Here is a 24,832-nt window from a genome sequence, read left to right as displayed (position 1 = left end):
TTCAGGCAAGTTTTGCTTGCTAGGCTGAATTAGGCCTCTCTAAATTAATTTCATTTAGTTCTAACTATATGTAAGAAGAAATCTTATGCCTTGAGAGAAAAAAAAAATAAAACGATTTTAATCCTGTGTTTTGAAAAGATAAAACAAGTCTAACAATGCTTAGCTTCTACAACTTTAGAAATTAATCTGCAATGAGGTGAGCCTAAAATCATGTATTTGCATGCAAAACTAACTAAAAGTCATTCCTCGACTTATGATGGGTTGTATTCGGATAAACCTACTGTAAATTGAAATCACCATAAATCAAAAATACATTTAATATATCTAGCCTACAGAACATCAGGTCTTAGCCTAGGCTACCTTAAGTGTGCTCAGAACACATTTATATTAGCCTACATTGGGCAAAATCCTCTCACACAAACCCTACTTTAAAATAAAGTGTTGAGTAGCTCATGCAACTTATTGATATATCTGTAGCCAAAAACACTGGCCACACAGTACACAGTATAGTGTTGTTTACTCACTCTTGTGATGACTGGAAGCTGTGGCTCACTTTTGCTGCCCAGCACGGTGAGTAGAATTTTGCATATTGCTAGCCTGGGCCAAGATAAGAAATGGAAAATTTGAAATACAGTTTTTATTAAATGTATAAGGCTTTTGCATCACTGAAAAGCAAAAAAAAAAAAAAAGTATTATTTCAAACAATTGTGTGTTTGGTCTCCCTTTTAGTGATTAACAAGAAAATATTAGTTTAAAAAGTTTTATATGTGCCATCACTTCAGGGAAATTCCTTTCATTTATTGATCTATAACTTAACTTTTTTCTTTTTAACTGACAAATAATAATTACAATGATTATATGCATTTATTGGATGCAATGTGGTATTTTGATATACAAATACATTGTGGAAGATTGAGTAAAGTTAATTAGCATAGTCAGCACCTCACATATTGTCTTTTATGGTGAGAACATTCTAAATTTATACTACTAGTAATTTTGAAATATGCAATATGTTGTTATCACTGTTTAAAGCTGGTTCTGTTTTCCCTTGTCAAAGTGCAAAATTTCAACAAGTTGAATTTAAAAATATAATTGGATTTTGTTACTAATAAATGAATTTGCTGCAGCCCATCTATAAAAGGATGAAGAAAGCAAAGTCAAGGAACAAAAGTGTATTGGTTAATTCAAAGTTACATTCCTTTTAAGAGGAAAAGCATACACCAGCTCAGGGTGATTGCCTCTTTCATGATTGACTGCTGTGAATCTCTTGCATTTTTGGAAAAACTGGTCCAAATCTAAGTTCACTTTGGTTACATTGACACCTAGCAACAAGTGACTCTATTACAGATGTTTATTTCTTTTTTTGGTCTCTTGGGTCCTAGTGCGGGAGCTCAGTTAAAAACCATATCCTCCCAATAATTTTATTTAACATTCTTAAAGATACAGCTTTCCCTAAAATTGAATTGTTTCCTGTTATGCAATATCTATTTTCAGCATTTTAGAAACATGTTCTTAAAACATCTGTAATTTCCCTGTGTTAAGGTTCTTTAGTACATAGCTGGAAGGAAGGCATGCATTCTTGAGGTACATATTTCTCCCTCCCTCCCTTCCTTCCTCCCTCCCTCTCTTTCCTTTTTTTTTTTTTTTTTGGCTCTACAATATACATTTACAATTCATTTATCTCCTATCTATAGAAATTTGTCGTTGTTGTGTTTGGGTTTTTTTTTTTTTTTTTTACTTTTACTATGTAGTTACTTGGATTAAGATTGTTAAATATCCTTAAGTATGATATTTTTCTTTTAAAAATAGATTTTTAAGCAAAATTTGGTCTGAATATAATGTAAATACAATAGCCTTGTTTAAGCTATACCTAGTAAATTGCATTTATTATCATGCCACTTGGTAAATATTAAAACAAAATCTATATTCGTTTAAAAACTTTTTTCTTTTGTTTGTCTCATTCATATGTACTTTTATTATTTCCTGCTTACTGTGGGTCTATTTTTCTGTACTTTCTCTAGCTTCTTAAGGTAAAATCCTATACTCTTATCTAAATGCCACTTTATGACTTAGAAAAGTAAAACTTGGTATGCTTATCATTTCACAGCTGAAGAAAAGATATCAAAGCTTAGGATCAGGGCACTGGTCAATGATTTTGTCTTCTTTCTCCAGGTAAAACAAAAATTACAGTTTCGATTTCATTTTTTAGCTTCAATCACTCTAGTAAGTTTTCTAACTTAGAATTTTGATTAAGTAAAATAATTCCTAATCATTTCATAGAATATTATGTTTTTAAAAACGAGATTTCTTGACGAATGATCTCTCTGATGAGTGGATGATGACACATAATGGGGGTGGGAGGGGTTAGTATAGGGTTAGAGTTAGGGTTAGGGAGGGGGGCAAGAATGGAGGAAGGAAGGACTGTATAGAGGGAAAAGAGGGGTGGGAGGGGAGGGGGGAAGGGAAAAAATAACAGAATGAATCAAACAACATTACCCTATGTAAATTTATGATTACACAAATGGTACGCCTTTACTCCATGTACAAACAGAGAAACAACATGTATCCCATTTGTTTACAATAAAAGAAAAATGAGATTTCTGGAGGTTCTCTAAATATAGTTTAACATAGTAAAAAGTTATATTCTCTGAAGCAAAGTGTAACCTTTAAAGTAAATTCTGCTACAGTTTGAAATTGAAATGTCCCTAAAGCCCATGTGTTAAAGGTTTCATCCCCATCCTATGTCACTACTGGGGATGGTTGCAATATAGGAAGTGAGGCCCTGCTGGGAGGAAGTTGGTTATTAAGAACATGGCCTTGAGGAGACGTTGGGACCCTGGTCTCTTCCTTTCTCTCTTTGCTTCTTGTCATGAGGTGAACAGGCCTCCTCTGCCAAACACGCCTGTCTCAATGTACTGTGGTACCACAGACCCAAAGCAATTGACCATCAACTGAAACCTCTGAAATCATAAATAATCGTAAACATTACATCTTTTTAAGATTTTTTTTTTAGACATTTGTTATGGCAATAGAAAGCTAACTAAAACAGACTCCTTCTCCAACAATATAGTGATGAACAATGATGAACAATGATCAGGGGAATGTATGTAACAATATCCATCTCATAACTAAGGTTTGTTACGTTCAAGAAAACAATAGCTATCACTTACTAATAATATATTTAGTAATGTGATTAGTTATCTGTATATAATATTTAATTTAAATTCATTTTATTTTTCTTGTAAGATGATAGAATATTACTTATTATTATCTCCATTTTCCTTTGGAATCCCAGTGACTTAGTACTTAACACTCAATGTAGAAAAAAGAAAAACTTCATTTACTGTCTTTTTGAGAATATGAAATTTGGTAATATGCTTAACTCTGTCTTCTTTGGAGTGAGAGAAATTTTATAATGGATGATATTCATATTATTCTGCTTGATGAGTTTGACTTCCTAATAATAGACTATCTTCCTTTAAACTAGGATAGAATGCTACTGGATGAAGCCCTGATTAATAAATTATAATCTATTAGTTTTATTAATAAATTATAATCTATTATAATAAATTATAATCTATTAGTTATCATTCATTCCCTTGTCCAAAATTGTCCCAAGGTAACTGCTCCACTAATGGGACACACAGTTTTTCTAAACTAAGAAAAACATGGTTTGAAGTCATAGAAAAGATCTTTTGGGATTAGTTTATTGAAAAATAATTTTGGTTCATTAGTTTTACTAACTGTGGTCAATTGAGCGATCCTAACACTTAAGGTAAGGGAAAGGATATGAGTGCTCTGAACATTTTTTTATCCATTCAAATATACACTAGAATATATATATATATATGGCATATATATGTATTTTATAATTGAATAATTACAGATGATATAATTAATAATCACACATTTACTTACAACATCTAATTAGTTTCTTAGTTCACTTTTGAATATTACCTAATGTTTGCTACCATCTTTTAATAAATAGGCTTGAATTTAATAAATGCATAAAATGTAACCCAATTTGGATATTATAATGCACACAGTGAAGATGCCACCTCATACCTGGGAAGTCCTCACCTGTCATCCTTCCTCCTTTACACTATCCCAAACCTAAATGTTATCCGTTTGAGGGACATTACTCTTTGGATGAATATCTTTGCTTCCAGTTTCTTTACTCCATCTATTTTAATGAACTTTCCTTCTAATTTATCTCCAACCTACATATATTGTTAAATATTGGATCACAGAATCCAAACAACAGTTAAAAAACCCAACTCACCCCTCACAGTGTTCCATCCTTTGAACTAAATTATCCTAACAACCTTTAATCCATTGCAACTATAAAATTCTTATTATCAGCTTACCTGTAGTCCCTTTCTGGGTGATTTTGATTTGGCCAGTAATATAATGTTGCTATTACATTCACTCTGTTCATTGGTATATGATGGGTTCCTTTCCCCATCTTCTCTCCACCCTATCATCCTAGCTAAATCAACCCCTGGAAGAATGAACAGTTTTTTCATATTCATAGTAGAGAAACTGATTATTTTTGGAGAAAAAAATCACATTGATAGTTTTTTATTCTTCTTAAGTCACTTTCAGATTTTCAGTTCTCTTCTACGTTGTTTGCTTTTTTTTTTTTTTTTTTAAATTTTATCTTGTCTTCTCTTTTTCAATTTTCATATTCATGCTATCCCAATGGGACTTCTGCTCCTATAATACTAGTTCTTTATCAAGAACTCAGAGACTTTAAACTGGCAGATCTCTATTTTTAACTCCTTACAACTTATCTGCATTAATCTTTCTCTGTCTCTTAGAACAGAATTCAACCTGATTTCCTTGGAATTTAAGACCCACATAAGCAAAGTACTACTCATTCAGCATTGTTCCTTATTCCTCAACTCCATTATTCAACCATATTGATCTTCCTTTCTTCCTCTTCCCCAAAAACAGACAACTAAAAACAAAGGAGTCTTTCCCATCTGAGTGGTTGATTTCTTCTCATCACTCAGCTCACACCTTAAATATTATCTTCTCAGGAAGAGATCATCAAACCTGAAATGTCTAATCAGTCACTGATTGTAATATATATTAGTTTTGTTTTTTCCATTACTGTTAAAAAAACACCTGAGATAAAAAGCTTAAAAATCAAGAAAGGTTAATTTTGGCTCTTTATCTTTACTTATTTATATTTATTCATGTCATCCTACATACATTTCTATCAAAGCAATGTCCCTCAAACTCAATTTTTTCATTATTAGTTCTGATAAAAAACATGTAACTTAAGGCTGAGTAATATTCCATTGTGTACATATACCACATTTTCTTTATCCATTTATCTGTTGAAGAGCACCTGGGTTGGTTCCATAATTTAGCTATTGTGAATTAAGCTGTTATAAACACCAATGTGGCTGTGTCACTGTAGTATGCTGATTTTAAGTCCTTTGGGTATAAACCCAGGAGTGGAATAACTGGGTGAAATGGTGGAACCATTCCAAGTTTTCTGAGGAATCTTCATACTAATTTCCATAATGTTTGCACCAATTTTCAGTCCCACCAGCAATGTATGAGTGTACCTTCTTCCCCACATCCTTGTCAACACTCATTTTTGCCTGTTTTCTTGATAATTGCCATTGTGACTAGAGTGAGATGAAATCTTGGGTAGTTTTGGTTTGAATTTCTCTAATTGCTAGAGATGTTGAACATTTTTTCCTATATTTGTTGATGAATTATATTTGTTCATTTGTGAAGTATCTGTTCAGTTCCTTAGCCCATTTATTGATTGGATTATTTTTTTAAATATTTGACATATTTGTATTTATTTTACTTAAACTCTATTATTTTAAATTTAAGTTTTTCGAGTTCTTTATATATCCTGGAATTTAATGCTCTATCTGAGCTACAGGTAGAAAAGAATGTCTAGAATTCTGGAATCTTTTTTATCCATTCTTTCTACACTGTTGCCGGGCAGTGAGTTGTTTAAAATAAAATTGCTGAAAGTGTGATTAAAATGTTTTGCAATTAGACTACACTCTTGTCTATTTTTAAATTCATGATAGTTTGTAGGCCTCAACCTCAATTCTATGAACTCACTCAAAATATTAGATAAGTCAGTTTTTATAACCACTTTTATACCTTTGAATCTATTGCCTACCTCTTTCTGCATAAAAAATTCCTTGTATCCTATTTCTCTCTCTCTTTTTTCCCCCTAGATCACCCTTATAGACTTTTACAAGTCAAAACAGGTTTTATATGTGTTATTTTCCATCAATGTGTTATTTTCTATCACTTAAAAACATTCTTCCAGGATTAGATTCATTTTTGTCGTATGTGCTTCAAAATTTGTTTGAACCCAAGTAGAGAAAAGAAAATCATAGTACTTTTTATGATTGTTTTCTAAGAGCCATTTCATAGTCTATAACCTTATAAGGTGGGTACTATTAATTCAGTCATCGATCCAATGCATATATGTTGATCATCTATTATGTGGCTGATTATGGGTATGTATTACTGAGTGAGATACAGCACTCAAAAATAAGAACAGTTATTCCTATTTTCTCTGAAAGCAGAAAAGTAAAAGTAATTCTGTAGAGATGTGGAATACTTTGTTTTAAAAACTAAAAATAGTGCTACACTGAAGTACATAAGAGAAAGATTTATGAGTGTCATCACTGTTACAGATGAGGGAACTGAGGCTCAGAGAGGTTATACAGCATGGCAAATATATTTAAAAATTCTGAAAGATGGAAAAGCCAGAATTTAAATCTTATTCTGACTCCATAATTTAATTTTTAATTGCATCATATCATCTTCTCATTTATATCAAGTGCCTGTTTCAGATCACATATTCTCCATACATTATCTAATTCTCACATAACTTGTTGAATTAGGGATTGTTTTGTTTTTGTCAACTTTTATATGAGATAATTACCTTTATTGAAAACAAAGTTGCTCAAATTGCTAAAGGTCTGGGATAACTGTTTCACAGATTTTACTAACTTTAAAGAAAATGATTTAAAAATTTTGCTATTAAGGCAAAAGTTTCACAATACTGGTATCTCAAGCTCAGTTACAATACTAATTCAGGATGTGCTGAAATTCAATGACTTTTTTTTGGAATCTGTGGTAAAAATATGCACTCAACATGGGGTTAATATTCAGAAGTTGTACACATTCTATATTTGTACATTTATTTACACTCATTCATTTTGCTTATGTAGTAAGTGGCATTTTTTTCTTATTCTCCCACTTAATTGAAGATTTTCTTAATGCTCAAAAATAGATCATACTTGTTCATCTTTCTTTTCTTTCCATTTCTCGGTATGACATTTTATATTGGCAGATGTTCTAGAATGAGGGCCAAAGTAAATTGTGTGTGTGTGTGTGTGTGTGTGTGTATGTGTGTGTGTTTGCATGTGCGTGTGCACTTATCATGTAATATTCAAGGACACTGAAGTTGTTTGTGGAAATGGACTTAATTTGGGCAGGAAATTCAGGTTGCATGTTAATTCTCTAGTCTAATATCAAGAAATTTTGCTCAAAAACATTTGTTGAGAGATCCTGTGCATTTTTCTCTTTCATTTATATTTTCTACCACATGCATTACTGGATATCTGTCCTGGACCAGTCTCAGTTTCTTTGGGATCAATATGAAGAAATGTCAACTTAATACAGTAAGAGATGAAAAGAGTGTTGCTTCCTATGAACTGCTAATCATAGTATGCTTTTATTAGCTGAGGCATATAGCCATACTCTTGGAACAGGACACTAATGAGACTGAGTACCTCCAAACCTGTGGCAGTGTTTGTTATCTTTCCTCAGAAAAAAGAGGATATATTTTTATTCTTAATGTGAAGGGGAAAAAATCTCAAGAGAGGGAAAAAACTATGCTGGAATAGCAATGAAGAAGTAGTTGCTCTACATGACATTTTATTTCTGGATGGCTAGAAAGATCAATGTAGTTGCCTGCAGCTCATGAATTAATATCTTCAGCTATCAAAGAAGGAGACATTGTGCACAGCAACTTGTTCTTCATTGCTGACTTCTTGTCATAAGTAAAGCAATAATAAGGCAGCTTCAGAATAGGTGTTGCCCTTGGGATACAGTGTTACTGTATCTTAAAACTCACTAATAACTCTAATGCATGAACTTGACTTAAATTTTCTGTAGCAAAGAGATGATTTCTATTAGGCACATGGAAAGCAGAGATTCTGAGAAATTCAGTCTTTTAGAAATGTATTTTTTTTTTTTAATTTCCAGAAGCCATCATCTTTCCATCTGGTTCAGTGAGAACTCAACTGAGTTGTTGAATCTGAATTTTACTGATATCTTGTTCTAACAAACAATAACCTAAGTTTGTCATAAAATATTCACAAAATATCAATATCAATGTCTTTCACAACTATAAAAATACTTTGTAAGGGTTAAATTATTTAATGATGTATTTGTTTATTAAAAATATTTATTAAATGTTTATTAAGAGTCAAATTTTGCTGAATGTTATGTATGTAACTATCATTTTATTTTAGGTAGTAGATGTGGTGGTAATAAAAAGATTGCTGTGTCACAGAGTCATTAGAAAACATGAGTAATGAATTGGAAAAAGCAGATAATTTTTTTTTTTTTTTTTTTTTTGTGATACTAAGGAATGAACCCAGGGTCTTGTGGATGCTAGGAAAGTGCTTTACCACTGAGCTATAGCCACAAGTCCTTTTTATTTTTATTTTGAGACAGAATTGCACTAAGTTGCTGAGGCTGGACTGGGATTTGTGATTCTCCTGCCTCAGCCTCCTGAATAACTGGCCGGGTATGTGCTACCTCCCCTGGCAAAAGTGGAGATTTTTATCCATGTAGGTAAAACTAGATCTATAGAACATAAGTTGCCAAAGGTGAGTATATACAATTTGTAATTCAGTAATATATTAGAAGTCTAAAGTTTGTGAAACTTCAAATAAAGGATGGTACTCTAGGTATGTGAATTGGTTTCAAAATCCCTTTATAATCCCAATCCTAAAATGATATAAAATAAAATAAATTCACAAAAGTAAAATGAATGGGGTCAGTGTTCTTAGGAGCAGTGGAGATATAAAAGATTATGAAATATTTCAACAACATTTTAAAAAAGCTAATGAAAAAAGGTTGAAGGAAACAGAATAATAACAGCCTTGGATGTTATATAAAGGTACCTTAGGGCATCCTCTAAATTATTTCTTTGTTATTTTCAGAATAATGTACCCTTTGAATAGTTTTCTAAAGGTGAATTGGTTTCTCATTATTAACATCTTACCTGTAAGATGAGTAGAATTGCATTTACTTTAAAGGTGGGGAACCTGAGGATCTGAAAGTTAAGGGCATCCAAGTGAACAAGGAGAGCTTAATGATGAGTGGAAACTCTTTCACTGATTGAATGTTTTTTTTTTTTTTTTCATTCAATATGGGTTTATCAAACACTTAAACTCATTCATGGACACTGTTCTGCATAGTGTAGATGCTATGGTAGGATAATGATGATTTCTGTCATTGCATCTCTAATTTTCTGACTTTTATATACATGCACATTTATATACAGGTATCTTTAAATATATATATATCTTAGGTACAAATATGATATATATCTTTATATATATCTTAGTTGCACATCTAACATATGAAAACATAATGAATTATACATGCAAATGATATATAAATTGATAAATATAAGCATTGATGGTACAAGTCACAAATATTCCTGAAAAGATTGGCTAAGTGATATATACTGTGATATCATGGAGTTATTTCACTCTATCTATCCAGATTATTTTTTAGTGTTGCTCAGAAAAAATGAAAAAAAAAAACACTGTGACTAATACATAATGAATTTATATCATATCTTGCTTTTTTAAAAGGCATTATGAACAACACATATGCATAACTGATTTTATTTGTTCATGGTTATCAACATGCGTGGTACCATTATAGCATTTTCAATTACAGATTGGATTAAACTTACTAAAGTGAGGAGATCCACATAACTTTAAGTCATTAAGATTTGTTGACCATATTCATGCTTTTATTTCTTTCTTTCCATTTTTTTTTTCTTGAACTCAGTCCCATCAGTTATCTGCTCCCACCCTTCCACCAAAACAAATCTTAAAACATGTATCAGTTACTCTAGTGGAGCTCTTCCTTGCCTCTTCCAACTTCTGGTGACAGCTAGCACCATTTGGCTTGTGGTGCATTACTTGAGTCTGCCTCTGTTGTTATGTTTCTTTCTCCTCTTTTGTTTATGAATAAAAATCTCTCTGCCTATCCCTAAGAAGACACGTGAGGGAAAGCAGTTCTTTCCACAGCGGGATTTTGGTCCAGTGATACTGGTTTCAGACTTCTGTCCTCTAGAACTATATGGAAATACATTTGTTGTTGTTGTTTCTTAACCAATGAGTTTGTGGTAATTTGGCGAATCAGCCATCAAGAATTAAAACATGAGGTGAGGATGCAAGTCACATACATCTTAGGGCAGGTTTCAAAGGAAAATATTGGGATTTACCCTTTGAACATGGTTATTTTTTTGGGAAATCTAGACATTCAAGTTAGAATCTAAAGGAAGTGGTCAGGAGATCTGAGGAGAGCTCTGGGACGTCTAGATACGATTGAGATTACAAGCATGTAGATAGGAAGTCAGCCTTGGGACCAGGTGAGCTGGACAAAGAAAGAGGTCAAATGACTGAGTCCAGGACCCCTCTAACATTAGAGAATGGAGTGATTGTAACGTTAATAGGAAAACCAGGCAAGTGTAATGCTCTAGAATTGAATGAAGAAAGTACTTCAAGGATGATTATATGGTCAACCACATCAAACTTCTGTGGTGAGCTTAAGATCCCATCTCTAACTGCATCTGTAAATTCTTTCTTCCCTATTTTCTTCATTCACTTTTTTCTCTTCCTCTTTCCCTCTCCCCCTCCTCCTCCTCCCCCTCCTCCTCCTCCCCCTCCTCCCCCTCCTCCTCCTCCTCCTCCTCTTCCTCCTCCTCCCCCTCCTCCTCCTCCCCCCTCCTCCCCCTCCTCCTCCTCCTCCTCCTCCTCCTCTTCCTCCTCTTCCTCCTCCTCCTCCTCCTCCTCCTCCTCCTCCTCCTCCTCCTCCTCCTCCTCCTCCTCCTCTTCTTCTTCTTCTTCTTCTTCTTCTTCTTCTTCTCTCTGCCACATAAGGCAATATTCATGCTCATCTCTTGTACTGTAACATTCTTCAGACTAAATGTCAATGTTTCTGCAGTTCCTTTACTGACCATGTTATTTAAAATCTCCTCCTCACTTCACTATTGCCCCTGTACTTAATATATCCCCCTTTTCTATCTTTTATCCTTATGTGTTTCAGTATCTAAAAGAATTCTTTGTAGAATTTTAATTCTTTGATTTTTCTTTTTATTTTCTTACTACAGTTGTAAGCTCAATGAATATACTCATTGTTATTAATTATTTTGTATCCCTTTGATTAATACCTATACACTACAGCTCAATAAATATTCAGAAAACTAATTTGATAAATAATCACTATTACCAACTCGTCCATACAAACATGTTTCTGTACTATTCTCAATTCCTATGAATGGCATTTTTAGTCTTTTTTTTTCAGATTAATGAAAACAACTCCCCAATAGTAGTAGAACATACTTGTACTTTGTAATAGCTGAAACAGTATTCTTACCTAAAGTACCTATCTCAATAATAGTTGGGAATTACTATTTATTTTTAGTGTTTTTCTGGTTTATCTTTAAATAATCATAATATGAGGAATGAGGAATATATTTCTCATAAAGGGCATGGCTGACACTTCTGAGAAAAATATTATTTTACTATAATTATTCTAACTGACTACATTATAGTGAGCTAGAAAAAAATTTCAGGGCTTTATAAAATGCAAAGTTTTAGAAACTATACTAAGATAACTTCTTTAAGCAATACATGTGAACAAATTTGCAGGTTAAATTACAACTTTTATACATATAATAATTTTGCCTTCTGTCAATCTTTGTTTGTTTGTTTTTTTGTGGTGCTGGGAATTGAACCCAGGGCCTTTGTGCTTGTGAGGCAGGCACTCTACCAACTGAGCCATATCCCCAGCCCACTTTTTGTCAATCTTAATTGTATACATATATGTCTAACCCCAGATTTATCCTCAGATTTGTCAATATTGGTTTTCAGTCAACAAGTTTTAAGATTTGTATTTAAAAATTTAATTGTTTCTTCCAGACTATTTTCCCAGAAGTCTGTATCAAAATACATTCGCACCTGCTGGGCATGTATTCCCAGCAGCTCAGGAGGCTGGAGGCAGAAGGATCATGAATTCAAGCCAGCCTCAGCCACTGAGTGAGGGACTTAGCAACTTAGTTTGATCCTGTCTCTAAATAAAATACAAAAAAAGGACTGGCAATGTGGCTCAGTGGTTAAGCATCCCTGGGTTTAATCCCCCAGACGTGCCCCCCATCCCACCAAAAAATCCTCAATAGTATTGTGTGAAAATAAACTTTTATCTATATTATTGTTACATATTACTATACTCTTCCCTTTTCCACTGGAGTCAAACTAATATTTTCATCTGTGTTCCTTTTTGAAAATCCTCACAAGGAAACTGCAGTATTTTGCATGATTAACTACAACCAGACATAACAAATCTGTCAGTTGCAGCCACTTTGGTGTCTATTATTGCTTATCATTAACCTATCCAGTTAACAGAATTTATTCTATACATTCTTACAACAATCTAAGTGATGAGAATATGTGTAGGTGGAAAGTGTGGAATATAAATGTAGAGATGAAACTATATGCCAGATTTAAAATTTCCTTTAAGGAAAAGAAAATTAAGATGAATCTAAGAAGAACTAAGAAAATTCTTACCCAAAATTTTCAAAATTCTATGTTCTATATTACTAGGTTTAGAGCACTTGCATGAGTCTAAATCAATGGAAAATTTGACCTTGCCATCTCTTACAAAGCAGAACCTTTTATAATTTAGTTGTATGCTTTCTTTGTTTTGATACTGATTTTATTTTTGAACAAATAACTGGTTAATAAAATCCCTCTGATTGATAAATATAGAGAAAATCTCATGTTGAAATAATAAAATTTAAGAAAGAATTTGCATCCACAGAGAACAAATAGGAGAATGCTTTTGCTGGATCATAGCTTTTATATAAACGTGGAAAGAGCATTATCAGTCACCATATTCCTTTGTATGCACTAAAAAAAGACTGTGAGTTGAATTAAGGCAAATTCAGATGTGTAAAGGATGTTGTTTTTTAATCTTTACAATCTGTTTGCCATCCATCAAGATACAATCACATACATGCATTAAATTATATTCTTTTGTACGTTTTGTACTACATTTTTGAATGAACACTATAAGTCCCGAGTTTTCAGTGTTGGAATTTGCATATTTTGTCTATAGCATTATAAGAAGTTTAGTAGCAATCTGGGCTTCTACATATGCTCTAGACATTGCAAAAGTCCCTTGGGCAGTGACAAGGGGTTTATCACCAATTGAAATCCACTGCCATAAGTTAAGAAATATTGCTAGGTAATATTATTGTGTAATATAATGCCTAAAGACATTATAAATAGATTTTTTTTCTAGTGCTGAGGATTAAACTTAGGGTCTTATGCATGCTATATGTGCTCTACCACTGAACCATACCCACAACTCCTAGATTAGATTTAAATTATCTAAGGTTGATATAGCTTCTTATGTACCACTAGAACATTCAGGCCACATCATTTGTTAACACACTCTACCTCATTTTAACTGCCACAGATAGGGATAAGTACATTTGTAATAGGATAATCCTGTCAAACAATATTTAATATGAATTATTTCACTTACATGTTTTCATACAGAAAAGTTTGCCTCTTATTTGAATATAAATGGAATTAAAGTAATAGAATATTTCTGCAATGGTTGGTCACTCATTATTGCTTCTAAATATTTAATAAGTCCAAAATCTATGTTATGTAGATTTCATGACTCGTCACATGGGAAAATGAGTATGCTGCTCTCCAAAAACACTTCACTACTCTACATCTGCAGATTTATTAAACAGGAAGGGGTATCTTCTCTGCTGTGTTCATTTTAAATTTGAGTATTTTCCTCTTCAACAGTGTTCTATTTTAATATCTTTTTAATTAAAAATTTAAATAATGTTGCCTGTGGGTACACAGTGTAGATGAAGAGCTAAGTTAATCTACAGTGAAAAAAAATAGTGCAAACTTTAGCAAAAAAAATCGCAAAGTGTTATATATAAGTAAATTGTAGCTTTTTTGATGTGGAATAAGTGAACAAATCATAGTGGAACACAATTGTAATTTAATATTAACTTCATGTTCTTATTTTTTTCTATATCAGGTTCTCCTCAAATTGAAAAGAACTGCTGCCTTTTTATTACTTTACTTCTAAAACGTTTTGCTTCACCCACTTCCTTCTTTATTAAAATCCATTCCATTCTGACCAAAGCAATTGCCCTTAAGTACATACTATTTGATATGTTGTGCTGTTTAGTAGAAAATCCTCAGAAGTTCCAAGGTACCTACAAGATTGACTTTCACACTTGATCATTTAGAACACCCAGTGAACTTAGTAGAATGTGGAGAAATATTGATGTCATATTTTGTAATAGTTTAATAATAGGGCATCTTGTATGAGATTTGAGTATGGTTTGTGAAAGCAAACACCAGAAGAATAGAATTTTTAAGAAAGAATTGAGACAATCTAATTCCTTTATACTTTGTAGAGAGAGCTGATCAAATATCTGTACTGTTCTCTCCAAGTGATTAAGCACATCAGTCTCATTTTATTTGGAAACACAGAACTTTCAATATGAAGCAAAAACTGCTCCATCTTAGCTTTTCATACATAATTCATCTTACTCTTCTTTGCAAATGTATCATATCCTAAAGCCAAATATCTATAATTTCTGGGAAATTTCCCATTAGCTTTGCACACTTTGCTCTTGATCTCCCTGACAACCCACCTTCACCTGTTGCTTCATCCCAACCTGTTGAATCTCACAGGATGAATTCAGGTCCTATATTAGAGCTGCACTAGCTAGTTATAAGGAGACATTTCCCCACTGTGCTCTGGCCTGATAGTTTTTACCAGCTCCCTGAGAATACTATGCACAGCTTTTACCATATGATAAATGTTTTTATGTACCATCTAGATAGTAACCTTGTGCAAAGCATTTGTTCACGTTTTCATCCTTTCCTTATTACCTCGCATATAGTATTTGTTCAATAAATCATTTTTGTCTACAGAAACAAACATAACAACTGGATGATTTATTTAATGAATAATAAAAATATATTTTTAAATTATATTGTTTCTAATATGTCCATTTTTATATAAAAAGGTCTGACAAAGCTTTTAAATGTGTCTAACTAAATGCTATAAAAAGGTCTTTATTAAAAAATAACATTATATGAAGTTACAGTCGTTTTAGAAGTTCCTAAGCTCAATATTTCTTTTTTATATTATTAAAACTTTTTTCTTAAGAAATTAAATATAATCTCTAAGTTTTTCTCTGGTGAAGACAAATACATGTTAAAAAGTATTTATTGTTAGTTATGCTTTAAAGCTTTATTATCTCATCTTCAAATCTGAGACAATTTTGCTGGATATCAAATTCTTGGTTGGCATCCATTTTCTTTCAGAGTTTGAAATATGTTATTCCAGGACCTCCTAGTTTTAAGTGTCTGGGTTGAGAAATCAGTTGATATCCAAATTGGTTTCCTCCTATATGTAATTTTTTTTTCTCTCATGGCCTTTAAGATTTTATCCTTATTCTGTATTTGAGTCATTTTCATTATAATGTGTCTTGGCGTGGGTCTACTATAATTTTGTCCACTCAGGCTCCTGTAAACCTCCTATATTTGATTTTCCATTTCATTCTTTAGGTTTGAGAAAATTTCTGATATTATGTCATTGAAAAGATTATTCATTCCTTTGGTTTGTATCTTTGCTCCTTCATCCATCCTGATAACTATTAAATTTGATCTTTTCATGTTATCCATAGTTCTTGGAAGTTCTGTTCTTGGGTTCTTACCGTCTTCTCTGCATGATCAAATTTATTTTCAAATTATTTATTTTGTCTTCATTGTCTGAGGTTCTGTCTTCCAAGTAGTCTAGTCTCTTGGTAATGCTTTCTATTGAATTTATAATTTGGTTTATTGATTCCTTCATTTTGAGGATTTCTGCTTTTTTTTTTTCAGAATCTCTATTGAAGTGATCTTTAACTTCCTGTGTTTCTCTTTATACCATCCTTTGCACCATCCTTTATTTCAAAGATCAGTCTAAATACATATGTTCTAAACTCCTTCTCAGACACTTTTTCTACAGTATCGTCTGTGAATTCTCTTATTGGAACATCTTGGTTTGTTTGGAGCACTTTGTTCTCTCATTTTTTCATGTCATTTGTGTGTTTTCTCATCTAGCAATATAGATCCAAGGCAGTACAGATTCTACCTTGTAGACTTATATTGTCCCTGAATGTTTCCAGTACCTTGCCTTTACAGGGGAGACCAATATCAACAGGATCCAGTGTAAATAATATACAGCCCTAAAACTAATAGCTCTCACTAAGAAATCAACCGTTTTCTTGCATTGAAGGAAAATGATGAGTTCAATCACTGTCTACAATATAAACAGAAAATTTGCTGAAAGGGTTTACAGTTTCAAATAGTGGATTAAGAGAGAATAGAAGTAGCATAGGACATGATGATCATGAGGGAGGAAGAGAGAAGCTATAGGTAAAAATCCACAAGAAGAGTGAAGAGGAACCAACAGAGACAGACTGTTAACTGGGAAAAAAAGGTAGATAGAGAATCCAGAAAAACAGACAAGTGAGAGGGAGAATATATGCAAAGAAAAAAGCTAAAAAATACAAGAATACACAACAAAACTGCAAAACACTATTCATATATCACCATCATTAACAAACTGATGCATGAAAAATAACTTGCTCCAAATATGAGAGAGATGTTATAAAAGAAAAAAAAAAAATAAAGCAAAATCAAATGCTTGATGGAAAGTTGAACAACTAACTACATTGGTGTTCAAAGGTTTCTCAGTCCTGTCTCTGACTTCTCAAGAGATTGCCAGGCCCAGATAGGACCTCGCAGACCCAGTCACTATCCTTCAGATCTGGGCTTCAGATACCCCAGGCTCAACCACATCACAGTACCAAGATCTCAATGAGCTCCAATTTGTAGAGAGACCACCAAGGATATGCTTACAGAGGAGAGAAGCAGCAGCAAGATGGCAGCCACCAGCACTCCTAGCAGGAAGATCACAGGTGCACCCAAACCTGCAGGTACCATGACATTGAACTTCCAGGTCCTGGCCAATGTCCCCAGAGGCATCTGTGCTGCAAGATGGCAGTGACAGCAAATCCATTGGCACCCCAGGCCCTGACCTGCATCCCAAGATAGATGCATACAGGAGCAACCAAACCTGGAGACTCCCTGGTGGTGGTCCTCCAGGCAGTGGTGGCAGGTAGTAGTAGGAGATGGTGACAATGGGCAGTGGGTTGATGGCATTGGCAGAAGGTTGTAGGTCAGTGGCAGCAGCAGTAGCTGCACCAAAAAACAGTAGAAGACAGGAAATAATTAAAGTCAGAGCTGAACTCAATGAATGAAACAAAAGAAACACCTGAAAAAATTGACAAAATGAAAAGTTGGTTCTTTGAAAAAATAAATAAGATAGATAAACTCCTAGTCATGGTAATGAAGAGAAAAAGAGAGAAAACTCAAGTTACTAAAATATGTGATGAAAAAGGGAATATCACAACAGACAAGACAGGAATACAGAAGATATTTAGAAACTATTTTAAAATTTATACTACAATAAAATAGAAAATATCGAAGACATGGACAAATTTCTAGAGACATATGACCTACCCAAACTTAATCATGAGGTCATACATTATTTAAACAGATGAATTTCAAGTAATGAAATGAAAATACCAACAAAAGCCTATGAATCAAGAGAAACCCAGGACCAGACAGATTCTCAGTCAAGTTCTACAAGTTCTTCAAAGAAGAATTAACACTAATACTCCTCAAGGTATCCCATGAAATAGAAAAGGAGGGAACCCTTCCAAACTCATTCTATGAGACTAGCGTCACCCTGATGCCAAAACCAGACAAAGACACATCAAGGAAAGAAAACTTCAGGTCAATATCCCTGATGAACATTGACACCAAAATTCTCAATAAAACTCTGGCAAATCACATACAAAAAATATTAAAATGATAGTGCACATGATCAAGTGGGGTTCATCCCAGGGATGGAGGGAGGTTCAACATATGGAAATCAATAAATGTAATTCAACATATCAATAGACGTAAATATAAGAATCATATTATCCTTTCAATAGATGCAGTAAAAGCATTTGACAAAATATAGCACCTCTTTATTTTCAAAACACTAGAAAACTAGGGATAGTAGGAACAAAACTCAACATTGAAAAAGTGATATGCTAAATCCAAGGTCAACATAATTCTAAATGGAGAAAAAAATGAAAATATTCCCTCTAAAAACCAGAATAAGACAGGGGTGCTCTCTTTCACTAATTCTACTCAAGATTGTCCTCAAAACTCTAGCCACAGCAATCAGAGAGGAGGAAGAAATTAAAGGGATATGAATAGGAAAAGAAGAACTCAAACTATCACTATTTGCTGATGACATGATTCTATATGTAGAGGATCCAAAAAATTCCATGAAAACGTTTCTAGAACTCATAAATGAATTCAGCAAAGTAGCAGGATATAAAATCAACACTCATAAATCAAACATGTTCTTATACATCAGAGATGAATCCACTGAAAAAGAAATTAGGAAAACTACCCCATTCACAATATACCCAAAAGAACAGAAAATACTTGGGAATCAATCTAACAAAAAAGGTGAAAGGCCTCTACAATGAAAACTATAGAACAATAAAGAAAGAAATTGAAGAGGATCTTAGAAGATGAAAAGACCTCCCATGATCCTGGATAGGCAGAATTAATGTTGTCAAAATGACAGTACTACCAAAAGCATTTATACAGATTTAATGCAATTCCAATTAAAATCCCAACAGCATTCTTTAGCAGAAACAATCATGAAATTCATCTGGAAAAATAAGAGACCCAGAATAGCCAAAACAATTTTTAGCAAGAAAAGTGAAGCAGGAGGTGTCATGATACCAGACCTTAAACTATTCTACAGAGCTATAGTAACAAAAACAACATGGAATTCATACCAAAACAGACACATGGACCAATGGTACATAACAGAAGACACAGAGACAAACTCACCTTAATACAATGATCTTATATTAGACAATGGTGCCAAAAACATTCACTGGAGAAATGATAGTCTGTTCAATAAATGGTGCTGGGAAAAACTGAAAGCCACAAGTAACAAGATGAAATTAAACCTTTATCTCTCTCTCACCTTGCACAAAATGCAATGCAAAGTGGATCAAAGACTCAGGTATCAGAACAGAGACCCTGCAACTACTGGAAGAAAAAGTAGGCCCATATCTTCACCATGTCAGCCTAGGATCTGACTTCCTTAACAAGACCCCTAAAGTGCAAGAAGTAAAATCAAGAATCAATAAATGGAAAAAAAAAAAGTTTATACTCAAGCAAACAATCAATAATATGAAGAGAGAGCCTACAGTTGGGAGAATATCTTCCTACCACATGCACCTCAGACAAAACGTTAATCTCTAAGATATATAAAAACTCAAAAAACTTAAAAGAAAAAAACAGACAACCCAATCAATAAATTGACTAAGAAACCGAACAGAAACTTCACAGAAGAAGCAATCAATAAACATATGAAAAAATGTTCAACATCTCCACCAATTAGAGAAATTCAAATCAAAACTAAGATTTTATCTCACTCCTGTCAGAATGGCAATCATCAAAAATAGAAGCAACAATAAATGTTGTCAAGGAAAAATGTATACTCATACATTGCTGGTGGAAATGTTAATTGGTGCAACCATTATGGAAATCACTATGGAGATTTCTCATAAAACTTGGACTGGAACAATCATTTGACTCAATGTTATGGTTTGGATGTGAGGTGTCCCCCAAAAGTTCATGTGTGAGACAATACAAGAAGGTTTAGAGGAGAAATGATTGGGTTGTGAGAGTCTTAACCCAATGAGTGATTTAATCCCCTGATAGGGATTAACTGAGTGGTAACTGAAGTAGTAGGGTGTGGCCGGAGGAGGTGGGAATTGGGGCATGGCTTTGGGTATATAATTGTATTTGGCCAGTGTCATCCCTCTCTCTCTGCTTCCTGATTACCATGATGTGAGCTGTTTCCTTCTGCCACCCTCTTTGGCCATGATGTTCTGCCCCACCTCGAGCCCCAAGGAGTGGAGCCAACCTTCTATGGACTAAGACCTCTGAAACTGTGAGCCCTCAAGTAAACTTTCCTCCCCTAAAATTTTTCTGGTTGGGTCTTTTAATCACAACAACAAAAAAGCTGACTAAAACACCCAGCTATCCCACTCCTCAGTTTATTCCCAAAGAATTTGAAATCAGCATATTACCGTGATGCATCCACATCAATGTTTACAACAGCTTAATTCACAATAGCTAAACTACGGAACCAACCTTGGTGCCCTTCAACAGATAAATGGATAAAGGAAATGTGGTATATATATATATATGTATATATATATATATATATATATATACATACAATGGAATATTACTTAGTCTTAAAGAAGAATGAAATTATGGCATTTGCCTATAAATAGATGGAGTTGCAAAATAAGTCAATTCCAAAAAAACCGAAGTCTAAATGTTTTCTCTGATATGCAGATGCTAATTCGCAAGAAAAGGGGAGGAGCTAGGGAAGAATAGTTACTCTAGATTAGGTAGAGAGGAGTGAAGGGAAGGGAGAGGGTATGAGTTAAGAAGGATAGTAGAATGAAATGGACATTATTACCTTATGTACATATATGACTACATGACAATGTGATTCTGCAACATGTATAATCAGAAAAATGAGAAATTATATCCCATTTATGCATGTTATATCGAAGTGCATTGTTATTCTACTGTCATGTATAACTAATTAGAACAAATAAAAAATTAAGAAATAGCTTTATTAGCATCATAGTGGACCATTTCCTTCAAAAGAAGGAATTATAATGTTAGAAAAAGTACATAAAACAAGGAAATAGAGCTAAGGATGCCTGAGTATCCCATCTCATTCTAGAACATTGTTTAATGGGCCCACTCAAAGAAGAGCTAATTGTTCAGTGAAACTTAGCTTTGCTTGTTTGGTATTTACTGTTGACTAGGGGCAAGAGAGTATACTGTTGTCAAGTTTTGTCTGGTGAAGATTCAGGTGAATTCCATTTGGTAGAAATAAATAACCCCCATAAGTAACGGTTCTATGTTCCTGCTTTATTAACTGATTCTTTATCTAGTGAGTGAATTCCTTCCAACATTCTTTCTTGAGAGACTAAATATTCCTGTTTGGAATCTTTAGTGATCTTTGACCACATTCTCCCGTTCTTTTAATCTCAACTTTAAAAATTATAGTTTCATAATAGCTACCTTTGTCTTAAGATTTTACAATATTTCAATGACACGAACATCCCCAATTGTACTGAACTGAAAATAGGGCTGATGCTAGGTTAACAGTTGTAAATGATATTCTTGAAGAAAGCACTAAAAGACCATTATAAAAGGGTATTTGGTTCCTGAGAGGAATGTGGGTCAATGAATATTGATTGGAATCAGGAGAGGGGAAAAAGAGGATGTGCAGGAGGGGGAAGAGAACAGAGACTAGAGTTTATGTTATACACTTAACAGGGATGGGATCTGATAAAATGAAATTTAAAGAAAACAAAATGGAAACCACTAAATCTGTGTGGCTTTAATTTGCTCATGCATTATAGATCAAACTTTAGAAAAAATAGCAAATATTCAAGAAATATAAAAACCCTCTTGCATGTTTCCTGTTACTAGAAACTCCTTTTAAGGGTAATAATAATGATTAAAGTATTCATATTTAGAACATTTATTTATTCACAGCTGTTGCTTTTGGGAGTATCTCACTTAAACAAAAGAAAATATTTGTACCTGTTTAAGAGTTAAAGATTTCGATTTTGCTTCACATTTGTAAAAGACATGTTATTCTCAAGTAGTGGTGAATGCAAACCAAGTTCAGCACTTTAATACACAATAATCTAGATTGTGAAAGCAAATTACTGGAAAAAAGAAATCTAGAAGTAAGACATATCTAGCTGACAATTTCTCCCTTGTGCCACGGTGTCTGGACAGTATAAAGAACTTATAATGGCTTAATAAAGTGTTCAAAAATAACCTTTGGGCTTAAGAATCAAAATCTTACATGTTATTTTTGGAGAGTTATTTATGAATGAAAAACTACCTGATTTTGTTAGTAGTATGTGTGAAATGACCTATATTTAACCAACTAAATGACCAACTAATTCAGGGTCTGGGTAGGGCATGCATGTAAGGAAATTGAAATTAGAAGTAATCAGAAAAGTCATATTCTTCTGAATCTATAGGCTTTACATTAAACTGGTTCTTGTGGATAGGGTCCTTGAGAAAATTAGTAGAGGATGCAAGTATTAATTGTCACTGGTTGTGGCAACAATCCCGCAGATATTTGTTACCTCCTGCAGCAACCACAGGTATTTATCAGAGGGGACTGGAAATAAACTACTTCTATTTCTGTGTTGCTTCCTTGCTTGCTTGCTTTTTTAGAGGAAGAGAGGCTTCTTTGAGAGGAAGAGAGACTTTGCTTAGAGGAAGAGAGACTTTGCTTTTAGAGGAAGTTTTTAGAGAAAGAGAGGCTTGCTATGCTTATCAGAGATCTATTTCTTTTTAGAGTTCTGCTGCTTCTTCTTAGAGGTAGGTCCTGCATCCTGTGAACTAGGTGCTATCTATCTGAGGTGCTTCTTAGTGGTGCATCCCGCGTACTGCGATCTGAGCTGCTTCTTCTCTCTGCTAGCTGCTTCTTTTTGCCTTGTGCCTACTGCCTGCTTATATTCCTTCCAGGAGGCGGAGGGCGGGGCCACACCAGTTGAGATCAGGCGAGGAGCCAGCTGCCCTAAAACGAGCAGGCCCCATCAAGAGCACTTGGGAACACCTGTGCATGCGTTGTGCACGTGGACCTAATTGAACACGGCCAATGATAAATCACCTGAGTGTGCTTATATTAATCAACCTCCTCATTGCTGATGTGATCGAAACAACCTCTGGCTGGCCTTCAGGTGCCATCCCAGCACAACCTACATGGCACAGCCCCCAACAATTAATCATGTATTTAACCGGGTCTAGAACCACAGTCATGGTGCATGATGGTTAATGCTGAAGCAAGTCATTGGCTTGTATTTCCCCTTTTCCACTTTATGCCTCAAAAATAGTGCTGAAATTCTTGAGGATTATGTCTTTTCCATTTTTTTGTGTGGTTAGGTTCTTCCTGTGGGATTTTCAGGTGTGATAGATGTGGACCTCCATTAAAATTCCTAAGAGATGTGGACACCAATTACTATCCTTTGAACACTATGGTTGCTGGTCAGGGCAATGCTGTTGCATTCATAGATGTCTTCCACTTGGAAATAATAGCAGAACACTTCCAGAACTGCATAATTTAGGTTCCTTAGTGATCACCAGGATAGAGTTACATGAGGGCTACTGGCACAATGCTAAATATTCAGGGCTTTTGATGATACACCAAACTAGTAAGTACATTTGTTCCACTTAGAGTCCAAAGAGTACATCTGTTTGAAGAAAATGTCTTTATAGTGTTGATAAGCAGAATCTGCCATAAAAGATATACCGTGTATGATAATTTTATAAGTTGAGACAAATCATATTGAATTCTGAAATCCAATAATGCTGAAATATCACACCATGTACATACTGGAGTTAAGATGGTGTAGTGCAATGGAGATGTGGATGAGATAAGTCTTTTCTCTTATTATTGCTTCCATAATGTAAAAAAATAAGATATTTATCAAAAACTTAAATCCTTATTTCTCCACCTTTTCTAACAATGCCACTGTTAGTTTATATCTCAGTATAGTCAAACATTAAAAGAGGATCCGATTAAGTAATAGAACATCAACTCATGGAAAAATGGACATGGAGAAATAACATAGCAAGATACAGAGAAGCATGAATGACAGACAGAGCTGTAGAGCCTGTTTCAGCATTCCACGTCCTCAGTTTACTAGAGTGTGCCTCTGCAAAAGTCAGTGAATTCCTGCTTCAGTTCTGTCATTTGTAATGTGGTGATGGTAACAGGATCATGACATAGATTGTGAGAATAACTAAGTTAGTGCATGTATGCAAAGTACTTAAACAGTGTGTAGCATAGACTCAGTCCTGTAAAAGTGTTTATGTAATTATGAATACAATTATACAATTTGGTTTATGTACTGAGGGACACTGTGTTTCAGTGAAAACAGGTCTTTTATTTTTCTTTCTCTCTTTTTGTTTCTCTTTCTCTTTACCTTTATCTCTAAAAAGAGGTAGGATAAAAGAGTTTTCATTTTCCTCTTATACAGTTGACAGAAAACACTTTTGACTCAAGACGAGTGAAGATATTTCTACATATACCAAGAAATTCTCCAGTGGACGCCAGCTGGATCCTTGAATTCAACTCAATTCTGATACTATGTATCTGGAGATAGTGCTGGATCCCACAGGTTGAGGGATCAGACATTAGTTGCAAGCAACAGTTGTGAGCTGAGCTTCTGACTGATCAACTATAAATTGGGTTCTCATGATTCCCACCTCAGGTTAGATTAATTTGCTAG

At 34.0% G+C, this 24,832-nt stretch overlaps 1 long non-coding RNA gene across 1 annotated transcript in view; it reads right to left on the bottom strand.

Annotated features, from left to right (window-relative positions):
• Nucleotides 1-521: 521 nt before the first annotated feature.
• LOC306660952 overlaps nt 522-24,832 on the bottom strand; it is a 51,027-nt gene continuing 26,716 nt past the window's right edge. The window contains exon 3 of the long non-coding RNA XR_013763799.1: nt 522-597. This is a non-coding gene — a long non-coding RNA (uncharacterized lncRNA). The remainder of the gene's footprint in view (nt 598-24,832) is intronic.

The sequence above is a fragment of the Sciurus vulgaris genome, assembly GCF_902686455.1.
Source record: "Sciurus vulgaris genome assembly, chromosome: 5".
Lineage (NCBI taxonomy): Eukaryota > Metazoa > Chordata > Mammalia > Rodentia > Sciuridae > Sciurus > Sciurus vulgaris.
The sequence above is the reverse complement of the archived record's forward strand: the minus strand, read 5'-3'. Positions and strand labels throughout refer to the sequence as shown.